The sequence below is a fragment of the Nycticebus coucang genome, chromosome 21, assembly GCF_027406575.1.
Source record: "Nycticebus coucang isolate mNycCou1 chromosome 21, mNycCou1.pri, whole genome shotgun sequence".
Taxonomy (NCBI): Eukaryota; Metazoa; Chordata; class Mammalia; order Primates; family Lorisidae; genus Nycticebus; species Nycticebus coucang.
The window spans coordinates 42,923,465-42,938,948 of NC_069800.1; the positions used below are offsets into that span (position 1 = coordinate 42,923,465).

General features: G+C 48.2%; 1 protein-coding gene across 22 annotated transcripts in view; it reads left to right on the top strand.

Moving 5' to 3' along the window:
* The first annotated feature begins 5,223 nt into the window (after positions 1-5,223).
* Positions 5,224-15,484, top strand: part of EPB41L1 (erythrocyte membrane protein band 4.1 like 1) — a 124,582-nt gene continuing 114,321 nt past the window's right edge. For 19 of the 22 annotated variants that reach the window (XM_053573519.1, XM_053573532.1, XM_053573525.1 and 16 more), the window contains exon 1: positions 6,011-6,147. The gene's annotated coding sequence lies outside the window, so the exon portion shown is untranslated. Of the gene's footprint in view, positions 5,699-6,007; positions 6,148-15,484 lie in introns of those variants that run through there. The other 3 variants (XM_053573523.1, XM_053573524.1, XM_053573521.1) reach the window with 2 other exon arrangements.

The following is a 15,484-nucleotide window of genomic DNA, read 5'->3' on the forward strand; positions in this document are numbered from 1 at the left end:
TCTGCTTAGAACTGGCAGCCAGCTCTCCAGCTCATATTTCACTGGCCAAAGTAAGTCATGTGGTCAAGCTTGACAAAGGACAGGGGACGTGCACTCCTTCCTCTGGAGGGTACTCAAGTCATATGGCAATTCTTCTGGGATGTATAATCCTCTTACTAGCAAAGGAGAAGAGCAAATAATGCAGAATAATAATACCTCAACCACAGTGTTGAGTAACTTGCCCAAGGTCAAACAGTTAGGAAGGGGCAGAGCCAGGATTTCAAACTCAGACAGACTGCCTCCAAAGCTATAGTGTACTTCATGGTTCCCTACTACCTGCTAGATAGGGTCCAAACATATCTAAGTTTCAGACATGTGCATTCTTGCAGCCTGGAGTGCTCTTCTACCTTGTCTATGTGCTGAGCTCACCCTTGAGACTCCACTGCAACCTCAACTCTTTCAGGAGTTTCTGTTCTCAGTATTGATCACCGTGTATCCTCACTGTTCTTTATAAATACAGTAGAACCTCTGTAAGTTCACCACTCAGTGACTATAACGAAAAGGTCAACATAAGGAGCTAAGCCTACTGCACTGGTACGTGGTGTATGTCCGGCCTATGAAAATTAGATCAACTTCAGAAGGTGGTCAGTGTAGGGAGGTAATCAGCTATGGAGGTTCTCCTATATATATTATTTTGTACTTACTGTCTCATCTGCCATGAAAAGTGAAGATGCATTCTTACTTGTCATGTGTCCCCTGTGTCCCCAAGGCCTTGTATAATATTCCACAAATGTTTGCAGTATTTTGGGATGAGATGAGTTATAGGCATAGGCTGCAACTGGGCCATATTCCTGAGGATGAGAACACTTGGCCTATTTTTCTGCTCCTCTAAACTAAGCTTTAGCACCTTGTGCTTGGATGACTCTGGCAGGTCAGCCCCACATGACTCACTCTATAAGCCTTCAGTGCTTGTCACCACAAAGCCCTGGGCTAGGGTGTATGTGTTGGAGGTGGTGGGGAGGGGAGGTGGAAATTAACTTAGACCTTTCAGAAACATTTCCCTTCTCTCAAGAAAAGAACTACTAAAAGTCCTTCCTTTAAGTAGACTGAGCAAGTCTCTACCCATCAGGCCTAGGACAGAGGAAAGCTCTGAGAAGTAAAAAGAACACTAAACCGCACTTTGGAAGACTTTATTAATATGCCCAAGTTATTAAGTTTAACCTTTGTGACCTTCAGTTTCCCCAGCCATAAATTGTGGACAACACTGATCTTGCCCTCCTCCCAATGTATTATTTTCAAAAATACATAGTAAAGTGCTGGAAATCTTTAGGAATATAACCTTGGAATCAGACTTGTATTAAAATCCTTTTCATAAGCTGTGTGGCTGTGAGAAAATTATAGATCTGCATGAGCCATGGTGTCTTCATCTATAAAGTGGGGATAACAATTAGAGCTGTCTCCCAGGGTGAGAAAATTATGTAAGTAAAGTACTCAGCATTTACTAAGCGCTGAATAATGTTGGCTATTTTCATATGAGATGATGATACTGAAGGAAAGGCTCAGACCAGGACTCATTTGTGAACATATAATGGAGGGGAACAGAATCTAACTTTTCCTAGAACTGGTTGCTTCTTTTAGCCAACTATAAGGTGTGGCTCAAAGGAATGAGGAAGCAGTTCACAAGGTTATGGGGCATAGAACATTGTTTGTCTTCACAGATCTTGGGGAAGCGATAGAGTGGTTAGCTAATTCTCCCAAAACATCAGAGGTCTTTGTCCTCCATCCCACCCCTATAGATACAATCTGATCAACTCTTTCCTGTCCCTTCTACCAGTCCAGTCACCATGTCCTGGTGAGATGCCTGTGAAATAATATTAATAGTAATGATATTAGTGATATTGCTACTGTGACGTTTATGAAGAAGGTTTTCTAATATATTATCCCAATTATCATTCATTATCTCTCTCCAATTCACAGAATCAGAGTTAGAAGGGGCCTTGCAGATCATTTTGTGTTTCACTGATGGCAACACTGAAATCTGAAGAAGAAAATGGATTTACCCTAGGGATGAGGTTTATCCGAGCCCACACCATAAATCAATAGCAGACAATACGTTAATAGCAGAGGCAGAACTAGAACCTACAGCTTTCCTCATGTCTGCCCCTGACTTTCCAATCCCACTGCCTCTGTGTCTGTTCTCTTATCTCCTATGCCACCACAGTGGTCCTAACTGGTCCTTGCTGCTTCTGGTCCCTCTCCATCAATTTGTTCTATATAGAGAGCCACATAATTGTCTGGAAGCATAGCTTTGATATTGTCTTTCCTTTCCTAATATAATACTTGCTTGTTTTTCAACTTGAGGAGTCACCTGTTTCCTGGCCTCCCAATGAAGACCCAATCTTTCTTTGAATATATTTATTAACAAAGAGTTCAGCCCTCCCAACATGCAGTCCGTTTTGGGTAGTTTTGACTGTTAGAGAGTTCTTTACCGTGTCCTAAAATTGTCTTCCTGGATGTCTATCCACAGGAGCCGGGTAGAATTCTTTTATATCCAGTCAGTTAGCAAATAGTCATTGTTTAATATGAGGCAGGTCCTGAGTGGACTAGGTGCTAAAGGGAACAGAAAGATAAATTTGACATGAATCCTTCCTTCAGAGCATGTGGCCTAGAGGTTCACTTACACAGAATTTATTTTTAATTACACCTAAATAATAGGAAACAAATCAAATCCCCTTTGTGTACGAGATTTTTAGAGATACTCCCCCAGCCCCGTTGTATGTTCTCTTCTCCAGGCTACATCATATACCATAGTGTCCAGGTCTTCAACATTATGGTCTCTGCCTCTAGATATGCTCCAGTGTGACAGTGGCCTCCTTAGAATGTGGGGCGCAGAGCTGAGCCCCGTGGTGCAGCTGTGATCCACCTACAGCAGCACAGAGCCAGCCTAACCTCTGGTTTCTGTTGATATTTTAAAATCATAGTCACTTTCCCTCCCTTCTTTACTTTCCTTTCTCCTTCCTCTTTCCTTTCATTCCTTCTCTCCTTCCTTTCTCTCTCCTTTCTTCCCTCCCTTGTTCTCTTTCCTTTTTGCTTTTTTGCAACCACATTGCACTGCTGAGCTTGAGGTCAACTAAAACCTTTAAATCATTTTCACTGAATATCTTCTGAATCCAGATTCTTTCTGTACTGTATTTGGGGCACATGATCACTTGGGACTCTGCACTGTCCACCATGGTAGCCACTAGCCCCATATGGCTATTCAAATTTAAACTATTTAACAATAGGGCTAAATCATTCTTGTGATTCCCCCCATGTGTGTGGTATTTGGAAATGAACATTTCTCTTATTAATCTGCCTTAATTATAAGTTGATCTTTCAGCAAAGTTTCTGGGGAAAAGGGCAAATTCCCTTCCCCCCAAATATTTTAAAATAAATAAAATTAAATGTGTAGTTCCTCAATTGTACTAGCCGCATTTCTAGTGGTTAATAGCCACAGATGGCTAGTGGCCACCAGGTCAGACAGCACAGATTCAGGACATTTCTGTCATCACAAAAATTTCTATGGAACTGCTCTGGTTGGACCTAAGGGCAAGAGTTCTCACTTATTCTGTGTAGCATTTTATCGTGAGAGTTCAAGCTCAGTCCCCAAGCCTGCAGAGATCTTTAAAAAGCTGATTCTGGTTTCCAGAGTGTTCAGAGTGTTTGCTGTCTCTCCCAACTTCATGACAACAGTAGATCTGATCAGCATTTCATACTTTCCTCTGCTTCATCTAAAACCACTGATAAAAATGTCCAGCAGAGAACAGACGGTTGCAATAGAGTCCTGGATGTGACACCCCACACTCCAGCCCCATGTCACAGTTGTGCAGTTGTTTAACAAATTAGGCCTATGTCCTAGGTGGTAGGTACATACCAGGTACCTACAGGGAGACAGAAGATACCAATAAACAGAGTCCTGTTGTAATGGGTGCTCTAGTTCAAATGCGGTTGCCTCACATTCAGGGCTGCTTCTGTCTGGCCTGAGGTCATTAAAAGTGCAAGATTGGGAATTAACTTACCGAGTTTGGATCCTGTTTCTGTCACTTTACAAGCTATGTAATATCTGTGCTTCAGTTTAAACATGTATAAAGTGGGAATAAGAAAAGCCTTTATCCAGTAGAGTTACTATGCAGATTAAATGAGTTACTGTAAGTAAAGCTCTTGGAACAGTGCCTAGAATATAGTAAGTGTTCTAAACAAGTTATCATTGGATATTATTATTATTATAATTTGAGACAGAGTTTCACTTTGTCACCCTCAGTAAAGTGCTGTGGCGTCACAGCTCACAGCAACCTCAAACTCTTGGGCTTAAGCAATTCTTTGCCTTAGCCTCCCAAGTAGCTGGGACTATTAGGTGCCTGCCATAATGCCTGGCTATTTTTTTTTTTTTAGAGATGAGGTCTCACTCTGGCTCAGGCTGGTCTCAAACTCGTGAGGTCAGGCAATGCACCCACTTCAGCCTCCCAGAGTGCTATCTGGAATACAGGCATGAGCTACCACACCCAGCCCTTGGATCTTATTATTAATAATAATTTTCCCTGCTGGACAAGTCATGCTATCTTGCTTTGGGGCCTTGGCTTCTATAGTTTTGCCCTCTCTTAGTTTGTGGAAGTCCTTGGAGGCTCAAACCAGGCCTCCCTCCCTGATTTCTTAGGTTGTCAGCTGCTTACTTTGTATCTGCTCTTAGTATCCCATACTAGAGAGGTGGGGACTGCAGTGAAGAACCAGAATTGTGGAGCTTCACCTTGGTGCTGTGCTTCCTGGAGGAAAGACTTAGGATAAAGTTCTGATCTGAAAAATAGGGATAATTACAGATGCCAATTAGGATATGCTCAGAGCAAGTGAGATAAAGTAGGTAAAAGCTCCTGCAGTTCGGCCTTTGCCTATCTTCTGACTTCCAGTAAACCCTACCAAGTGAGTTGCTTCTTCCCCAGTTTCTGTGCTTTAGCATGAAACAAAGGAGGCCCAGACTCATTATTCCGGGCACTTCTGGAGGGCCTGCCAGTGCCCCAGGAGTCCTAGGGCAGGAATCCCCTCCGTGTCTTCATCTAAGAAATGGAAACACCTAATCCGTGCCCCATCTTCTCCAGATGCTCTCTGGGCTCCCTTCCTTACCCTAGCCTCAGTCCATTCTCAAAGCAGACCTAGCAGAGCATCTGTAAGTGGGCCCTGGTGGTTGTTACCCTAGTCTAGAAAAGCTCTTTACTTTGGGTGTGCTTGGGTTCGGCGAGGGAAGGGGATGGGGGCGGGGGGGTCGGGCGTCCGGATCCCAGAGCCCAGGTCTCAGCCCTTGGTGAGACCCCAGAGTCCAGAGGTATTGCCACCTTAGAGGGGCTGGAATGTGCTGAGCGATCCTCCGCGAGCTCTGGCCGTCGGCCGCTGGAACAATGGGAGGGCGGCGTGGAGGCGGGTGGGCGTTGGCCAGGTCTCAGCTGGAGGTAGACGAGGTCAGCAGGCTGGGCACCCGGCTGCAGGGTTAGCCCGAGGTGTCGGGCCAAGGGCCGAGAAGTCTAAGCCAGAGGAATCCGAAGTTGGCGCTGGCAGGGACCCGGGAGGAGATGGAGGCGGGGCCCGAGCCCACCGGGCTGGGACCGCCGAGGCTAGGAGGCCCCGGGTGGGGTCTCCTCCTCTTCCTCACCCGACCGCTTGTCCCCGGCCTCTGAGCTCCGCGGTGGCTCAGGTAGGCGCCAGGCCCAGGAGCGGAAGCTGGCGACCGGCCCCCAGCGCCGGCAGGGCTCGCGGGGCTCAGCCCCCTCCTCTGTTCCCCTCCCCCGGGGCCGGCTCGGCTCCTCCCGAAGCGCGGGCCCGGCTCCGGCGGCTCCAGCGCTCCCCCGGCTGTTGGCCACTCGCCGCTGCTGCTCGCTCGTTCGCCCGCCTGCTGCTGCAGGGGCGGCCGGGATCGCTGCCTTCTGCACCGGCTGAGCGGGCCGGGGAGGGGCGGAGGGGGGAGAAGGGGTGTGGGGGGGCAGGCGAGGAGGGGGCTGAACGCTGTGGGAGGGAGAGAAGGAGCGGGCGCGCGAGCGAGCGGGGCATTTCTGCGCAGCTCGAGTGCGCCTCGGAGCCCGCCCGGGCAGCCGCCGGACGCGAGGACCGGGAGACAGTGCCCGGAAGCCGTTTCGCCGCCGCCAGGTTAGCGGCGACAGTCGTCCTCCTCTGGCCCTGGGGACCCCACGGAGTCCGATCGCGCGTGTCGTGGGGGGTGATGGCTGAGGGCTGCGGGCTCGATCGCCGCTCCTCCACCGCCGACAGGCCGGCGGGCAGGCTCGTGGGGGTGGCGGGGTGAAGGCGGGCGCCACTGCTCCGAGCCAGGGGCTTCGATTCGCGAGTTTGGGTACTGGCGCGGGTGTGTGTGTCGGATTCACGTCTCCGGGTGTGTCGGGTGTGAGCGCGCGTATGCCGTGAATCTATGCGAGCGGATGCTCGATGTGTGCGCCCGTGCGTGTGTGCTCCGGGAGTGCATCTGTGTGTACGTGTGTGAGCGTGCGTGCGTGTCCTGTCTTCGCGCGTCTGCCTGTCTGGGTGGGGATATGTGCCTGCGTGTGTCTACCCGTGAATGTGGCTGTGAGAGGGTGTGTCCGAATGTGTAGCAGAGTGCGTGTACATCTGGATGGATGAGGGCGTGTGCCAGTGGCTTCGCTTGTGGCTGGAGCCTATGGCAGACTGTGTGTGCGTGTGTGTCGCTGTGTGCACCACTGTGACTCCTGGTGTTTGCGCTTGTGAGGGCGGGTGTGTACCCGCGTAGCCCCCCGTGTGCGTGTGTGCGGCTTTGTCTCGGTACTGCTGGGAGGAAAGGGTGGGGGCGGCGGTCCAAGCGCTGTGGTCGCCTGGAGCCGGGCACCTGGTGAGGGCGGTGGGAGGCAATGCGGGGGCGTCCCATTCGGGCGGAGACTCTCTCCTGGCAGGTGGCCGGCCACACCCCGGGGCCAGAGGGAACTGGGCTGACAGCTAGCGAGCCCTCGCTGAGAGCCGAGCTGGAGCGAGGGCGTGTCCTACCTGAAGCCCAAGTGCGTGTGTGTGCGCGCGCGCGCGCGCGCGCTCTTGTGCGTTTTTCTGTCTGTCTGTCTGCAGGAGCGGTATTGGTGGCAGAAACAACCGGGCCCCAGGCTGGTGACCCAGCCGGTTCAGGGATCCATTTCCTGTTGTGGCCCCAGGACTCTCGGTTGGGGCCAGACCTAACTTGGCCAGGGCAGCCCCTCCCACCTTTACCTAAGTGGGGCTGAGGGTGGGAGGGTGGAGGGTAGGTAGACCAGCAGCTCAGATGCCCCTAAAGGACTAGACAGGGAGAACCACTCTCTTAAAGGGCCAGCTCCCCACTCCAAGGAGCCTCTCCTCTGGAGACCCCTCTACTTTGAGAGAGAGGTCTCTGGTGTGTATCTTACCCCTTTCCCCAAGTATTGGTGTACGCATACCTTTCTAGATCTGTAGCCTGGGTACATGTGTGTGTTCTCTCTGTACTTCTTGTGCATTTGGGTGCATAGGTGTGTTTTATCAGTATGGTGAATAATGTTTCTCTTGATGTGTATGTGTATGTGTATGTGTTTTTGTAAGTTCTGGTGTATTTGTTTTTGTGTCTGTATAGCTGTTTGTGTATTAGTGAGTCTGTGTGTGTGGGTTTGCAGAGAAGTGGCATTTTGCTGCCAACTGGAGTAGGATAGAAAAATTCTGTCCAGGGCCTCTCTGTTTTAGAAAAATTGGGTGAAAAGGAAGTTTGGGGATTTAGTCCCTGGCTTTGTAGGGTTCAGATACTGGTAGTAAAATGAACTGGGGCTTGACTAGGATGCAAGGATAGAGAGAAACCAAGACTCTTATAGGAGGAATTGTTCTGGGAGAGGGATATCCAAGTGCAAGAATTCTTCCTTCAGTTTCACTTTTTTTTCTCTGTAACTTCACCTCCTTTTTAGCTTGGCTTGCCAGGATACAGTGCATAGGATTTGGAGTGAAAGGGAGGGAGCCTGGAGTGTAAAAGGAAAGAAGATGGATGGGTGATAGGATTGGGGGCCAACAGCAGATTTCTGCAATTCTTGAAATGTTTTCCTGCCAAAGACAGCAGAGGCTGGGGAAAGCCGAGCTTGCGGTCTCCTTGCCTGAATCTCAGAATATGGAAAAGGCTCTGGTGTGGAGCCGAGGAACCCTGGAATCTGGTCCAGGGATCTCCTTTTGACTTTAGTCAAACTCTTTATGTGTTTATCTGTTCACCCAACACATTTTATTAAGCCTGTTTATGTAAAAAAAAAAAAAAAAATCTAAACTCCCTAAACCTAGGGAGCCCATGCTGGGCTCTGCTCAAGGGGAGGCAGAAGAAAGCTCTGGGTAGCTAGCTAGTGGGCTGGATTTTGGGACTTTGAGGCCCTGTCCCTGGCTTAGAGTGCTAGAGTTTCCTCACTGTTACCCAGATTTAGGAATCCACCCTTCTATGATAGCCCCCAAGAATCCTGGTCATGGCCCACTCACTGCTCTCCCCTCACCACCATATCCTGTAGTCTAGAACAGAGGTTCTTAAACTGTGGTCGCCTCACCAACAGCAGCAGGGTCACCTGAGAGTTTGTTAGAAATGCAAATTCTTGGGCCTCATGCCAGACCTATGAATGGGAATGGGGTCCAGCAATCTATGTTTTAACAAGTCAGGCAATTCCGATGCACTCTAGGGCTCATGAGACATATAGTGAGCTAGGAACCTCCTATAAGTCGAAACACCTAAAAAGCCTCCTGTGTCCTCACACATGTACCTGAAATAGTTCAGAAGCCCCATGTGATAGGTAGGAGTTCTGGTTTCAATCCCAGGTCTTCCTTGTGATCTGGGACAAATCACTCTCTCACTAATGCAATGAGTGTCGACTCTGGGCCAGGTTCTGATCCAGGCGTTTCCCTGCTCTGCTTAGTTTCTAAATGCTTACCTTGATCTGGAAGGCCCTGCAGGATCCAGTCCCTGCCCACCTCTCTACCTCTCTGGAGACCAGCCACTTTGACCTTTTAGTTCATCTAGATACCATGAACTCTTTTGCCTTTGTGATTTTGCACATCATGCAGTTCCCTCTGTCTAGCACACTCTTCTGCTTATCATTTTTTTTCTTTTCTCTCTTTTTTTATTTTCTTAAGTCAGAGTCTCATTCTCTCACCCTGGGTGGATCATTGTGGCATCATACCTCTCAGTAACCTCAAACTCTTTGGACTTGAGCTTGCCTCAGCCTCTTCAATAGCTGGGACTACAAGCATGTGCCACTATGCTGGGCTAGGTTTTTTCTAGGGGTCTTACTTTTGCTCAGGCTGGTCTCAAGAAATTCACCCGCCTTGGCCTCCCAGAGTACCAGGATTATAGGCATGAGTCAATGCTCCTCATCTCCTGCTTCTTATCCTGGCCATGTTTTTCCTTTTTAGAGACAAGGCCCCACTCCGTTGTCCAGGTTGGAGTACAGTGGCACAGTCACAGCTCACTGCAGCCTTGAATTCCTGTGCTCAAGTGATCCTCTCACGTTAGCTTTCCAAGTAGCTGGTACTGTAGATGTGCACCACCATATCCAGCTAATTTTTCTTTTTTTTTTTTGGTAGAGACAGTGGTCTCACTATGTTGTCCCAGCTGGTCTGGAACTTTTGGGCTCAAGTGATCCTCCCATGTTGGCTCCCCCAAACTGCTGGGGTTACAGGTGTGGGCCAACATGCTGGGCTCCTGCTTCTTATCCTTTTTTTTGGAGGCAGTGTTTTACTCTGTTGTCCTTGGTAGAGTGCTATTGCATCTTAGCTCAAGCAACCTCCAACTCTTGGGCTCAAGCCATCCTCTTGCCTCAGCCTCCCAAGTAGCTCAGCATGGCACCCGCCATGATGCCTGGATAGATTTTTCTATTTCTTTAGTAGAGAGGAGATCTTGCTCTTGCTCAGGCTGGTCTTGAACTTCTGAGCTCAATGGATCCACCTGCCTCGGCCTCCCAGAGTGCTAAGATTATAGGCGTGAGTCAATGCTCCTAGTCTCCTGCTTCTTATTCTGATTAACTCCTACTTTTCAGATTTCAGCTCAATAGTCACTTTCTTAGGGGCCCTTTGCAACTTCCTGGGCTAAATCAGTTTTCCCCATTATACATTCTTAGAGCTCTCTATGTCTTCTAGGGCTTATGCAAGTTGGTAATTATACATGGACATGTTAGTTGTTCATCTCCCTTCACTAGACTGTAAATGCCCTGTGGGCAGGACCTTGCTTACTAATCCCACATGATGCCTGACTTATGATTTGTGTTCAATAAGTTTGTGAAATAAATTAATTTATAAAATGAGAGCTGGTACCCAGAATTTCCACTCAAGCCCTGGCAATGTGTTATCCTGCAGGCCTCAGACTTTTCTCAAGTAGATTTATCTGTCTTTTTTACTGCTGCATCTCTCATCGCCTTGCCATAGATTTGAGCACCCACTGTGCATCCAGACCCATGCTGGGCTCTGCTCAAGGGGAGGCAGGAGAAAGCTCTGCAGGAGACACAACCTAGATTAGGATCCTGCAGGATTGAAAAGAGGAAGAATATCGAATGAGGAATCTAAAGACCTGGGTCCATTCACTTTCCCTTTTTTGCACATTTCCTCTTCTGAAAAATTAAGGGATTGGGATGGATGGGGTACTTAGTGGTGGTTACTAGCACTGGCTTTAGAGTCATTCAGGCTTTGTCATGTACTAGTTAGTTGTACTGGGGCAAGTGATTTCATCTCTTCATTTTCTCACCTGCAAAACAGGATCAATAGTAGCATCTGTTTCATAGGATCGTATTGAGAATTATTAAATGAGGCAACATATATGGAATGCTTAGCACAATGTGAGCACATAATAAACAATTGGTAAATGTTAGCTATTATTGCTATTATGGCTACTCCATAATCTAGTTCAATATTCTTTAATGCCTTTGTGTTGGGCCCTAGGCCTACAGAAGAAGAAATGAATACAACAGTGTTCACAGGCTGAGGGTGAAGGCAGGCATGAAAAATGCATTACCACAAGGATAATGTGCAAGGTGCTAGAGTGTGCTATTTAAGGAGGAAAAGGCTTGATGGAAGAGAGAGATGGATCTTCCAGGTAGTTGGAAAACAGTCTCATGCAAAGGTAGAACAGCTTATTAGGGGAACCCAAATAATCCATGTGGTTGGAGCAGAAGGTGGTAAGTGGTTGGGACAGGTGGGGTAATTGGCTGGAGAGAAGGCTGAGAGGAAGGTTGGGCTTGATCTGGCATAGACCAAAGAACACGACAAAGTTCTACAGGAGGCAGGGAGCTAGGAAAGAGGATTAAGCCAACCTAAAAGGATCGGATTTATATTTTAAAAACACAGCTGTCTAGGTAGTGGTAGAGGGTGGCCAGGGGAGAAGGGGAGAACTGCTAAACAAGCCCGGTGGGTGGCCCCAGTGGGGTGGATAGAGGCCTAGAACATCACGAAGCACAGATGATAGATTCCAGGCCAGCCTGGCCCCAGAAGGTAAAGGTGAGGTAAGAGCGACTTCTCAAAGGTCTCCAGGTCCCCTTTAACCTCCACAGCTGGCTGATAAGGGGGGATCTGAAACCCAGAGTTTGAGTGTCATAGGTCTGTCATAGGTCTGTCAAGTGCTACTCAAAGGCTTCACAGTTTGTCAATCTCCTAGGGCTGCTATAATGAAGTACTACAAACCAGATAGCTTAAAATCAAAGATATTTATTCTCATAGTTGTGGATGCTAGAGATTGGAAATCAAGGAATCAGCAAGGTTGGTTCCTTCTGGAGGCTCTGAGGAGCTAGTCTGTTCCCTGCCTCTCTCCTAGTGGTTGCCAGCGATCTTTGGCATCTTTTGGCTTGCAGCTGCATCTGCCTCTGTCATTACATGGCTTTCTCTCTGTGTCATCGCCAGTTTTTTTTTTTTTTTTAGAGACAGAGTCTCACTTTATCGCCCTTGGTAGAGTGCTGTGGCGTCACACAGCTCTCAGCAACCTCCAACTCCTGGGCTTAGGCTATTCTCCTGCCTCAGCCTCCTGAGCAGCTGGGACCACAGGAGCCCGCCACAATGCCCGGCCATTTTTTGGTTGCAGTTTGGCTGGCGCCGGGTTTGAACCCACCACTCTTGGTATATGGAGCCGGTGCCCTACCCACTGAGCCACAGGCTCCGCCTGTCATCTCCTCTTACAAGGAGAGTCATAATAGATTAGGATCAACCCTAGTCCAGTGTGACCTTGTTTTAACTTAAGTAATTGCATCTGCAAAGACCCCATTTCCAAGTAAGTTCACATTCTGAGGTTCTGGGAAGACATGAATTTGGGAGGGGCAGGGATGCTATTCAATGTAGTACATGCAGGAAGATGAGAAAGCGTGCAGGTCTTATAGGCCTATAAGCCTAGATCTAAATGTAGGCTTTGCAACAGAGCAGCCATGAACCTTAATAGATCAGTTACTTTTTCTCAGTCTCAGTTTCTTCTTCTATGAAATGGAGACAGTAGCACCAACAATAGTGTTGTGGTGAGGCTTGGTCAGAATAAGTGTGAGCATGTCTAGTGAGGTGGCACACAGTAGGCACTCAATTGTTATTATTTGCTCTTTGGATCCTTCTTCTCTACACCTAGTAGCTGGGACAAGTCATTTAATCTTGCTTCACTTTCCTCATCTGTCAAATGTGAATAATCATCATCCTGTGCTGCCTACCTTACCAGATTGCAATCCCCAGAGATAATGGGAAAGCTCTTTGTTAATTGCTTAAGGGTTTGTTGCTGTGATTTTTAATTATAATCGTCATCATCATAATAACCCTTAGCCATTGCCACATCCATTGTATTCTCAGCAGAGCCCAGCCCAGTGTGCTCTTCTCCTGAGGCAGGTCCTCTTTGCCGTTTGTGCTCAGAGGCATCCCACAGAGTGTAGCTGCTGCCAGAGTTGGGGGACCTTAGAGATGATTTTTGTCATTGTCCTCATTAGCCTGAGGAAGGAAAGTGATCCTCAGAGAGAAGAAATGACACCACTACCACCCCCACCCCACCACCCCCGCCCCCAGCTCACACAGCTGGTCAGTAGCAGTTAGGACACCTCATTCCTGGCTCCTGTTTACAATCTGAACATTGCTTTACCTCTAGTTGCAACTTTAGCCCCAGAAGCAGGAGCTTGGAATGGATAGAGGCCTGGAGAGGGCTCTACACAAGTCCAAAAGGCACGGACCAGCAGGGAGAGTCCCAGAAAGGGATCCCTGGGTCCTGAGTGAGCAGGCAATGCTGACTGCGTGGCTAGGTTGTTTTGTTATCAGCCTGGCTGTGGCTATTTCTGACTGCTCCAGTGGGAGTGCCCATAGCCTGGAAAGCCAGAGACTGGGAGGTAACCCAAGGCTTCAGTGTCCCTATTGACAGTCAGGGCAGTACCTCCCAGTAGGCATGTCCCTCTAAACCTTGACTTGGTGGGTCTAGGGAAGGCTCTTGGAAAGGAGAGAGGGCTTATCCTGTCCTGGCACTTTCTGTATAGTCATCTTCCTTTCCCACAAACGGAGACAGCCAGGTGGCCCCTTGATTTTTCTCCTTTCTTTTCCTGCCTCCTCTGTTCTCTCTTACTCCTTTATCTCTGCTTTCCCCTCTTCCCTCTCCTTCTCCAGATTAGAGGTCTGAAGATAAAGTATCCAGACTCACTTCAGATGGGTGATTTTGGGGTTGCTTGAGGCCACCTAAGAATTAGAAAGCCTAGGGTCTTCCTCCTAAGAGGCTCAGTCTGGAGACTTATAAACAATTGCTTATGTTCATTGCCTTACGTTGTGCCAGGCCCTGTGCTAAGTGCTTTACAAGCCTTGTGTCTTTTAATCCCTACAACTACCCATTAGGCTGAGATTACTATTCCCATTTTATTAAAGGAGGCTAAATAACTTGCCCAAGGCCTGACCAGTCCTCAGCCAGCAAGTGATACAACTACCCTGTTTTCCCGAAAATAAGACATCCTCCAAAAATAAGACCTACTTACAGAAAAGATAAGACGTCCCCTGAAAATAAGACCCAGCGCATCTTTGGGAGCACACTTTAAAATGAGACACTGTCTTATTTTAACCTAGATCTATCCAAAGCCCACAGGCACTCTTGAGTCTTTCCTATATTGTTCCTGTTGGGGCCTGTGAGAATATTTAGGGGTCCACTGAAGGGCAGGTATTTGCTCAAATCCAGAGAACAAATTCTCAACTCTTAGAGCACTTTCTCTAACCGAGGACTTTTGCCTCTCTGCTTGCATGCTGCCATCCACTGGGGGACTGGCCTTCTTAAAGCATCAGCCTGGGGCTGGCCAAGGCTCTGTGCCCACTGGTGGAAGAGATGTTGCATCAGGGTAAGTGACAGGGCAGGTCTGAAGATACTTAGCTTTTTTCTGAGTTATTATTCTGTCACTGGCCACCTTAGTTTTTTACTGAATAGAATATTCCAGTTAAAGGAGCTTATTATATGCAAAGAGCATTTATTTTATCTTCTCAGAAGGGTGCTCTGAGAAGGGGGTTTGGATATTCTATCAGGCTCAGTGATGGGTGGGACTATGGAGGAAGTGAGGAGGGACGCAAAGGGTGGAGCCAGGAGAACCAGGTTCAAAAGTACTTGTCTGCTAGAAGAGGAAAAGAATGAAGCCAGAGCTGGCCTGAGGGAGAGGGAAGGTAGAAGGCCTGGAGAGAGGGAAGTACAGAAAACCTCTCCTTACCCCAGGTTCAGTGCAGGAATCCAGATTCCCTCTCAGGCAGTGCTACTGATCTCAGAGTGTCACTAAAGAATCTGGGCAGCTGCAGTAGGCGAGCTGAGCCTACTCCTACCCCTACCATGACCATTATGTTGGTCAGCCTAACTGGCCCAGCCACCTGTCTGCTAGAGCGGGTGGTTCAACCAGAAGGGATCTTGATGGAAGAGCAGTGGCTTTAAAACTTTTAGCCACAGAGCCATATCTTCATAGGTAAGGAGACAGGGAAGGTGGAGCATATGTTCAGAGAGTCACAGGAAGGATGCAGGAAAGAGCAGAGTGGAAGTAGAGACAGCTGAGTAGGTAAACTAGCCAAAAGGGAAGCAGCTCAGCACTGTACCCTATTCTCCTGAATTCTAGGGTTCCCTAATGGCCAGGTCCCTCAAACTTTGTTCTCCTAAGAATAACAAAGGGGAGCATGCTAGAAAACACCCTCTTCCAGAGATTCAAATTCAGCTGCTCCATGGGAAGGTCAGATCCATGGTGAAGTTCTGGAATCAGCCTGTTTAACCACAGGCTCCCTGTTGAGGTGACAGGGACACAGATGGTTCTCAAATTGCCCATGGAGAAAGCTAGTCTCAGATGTTCATGAACTTTAAAAATGGCATGCACATATGGGGGCAAGACATGATTGCAAGAGGGACTTTACCTAACAATTGCAATCAATGTAACCTGGCTTATTGTACCCTCAACGAATCCCCAACAATAAAAAAAAAAAAAAAATGGCATGCACAATTTTAAGAGTATGCATTGTCCCCAGCAGAGGATCTGTAGACATCATCTGAGTCTTTGAAACA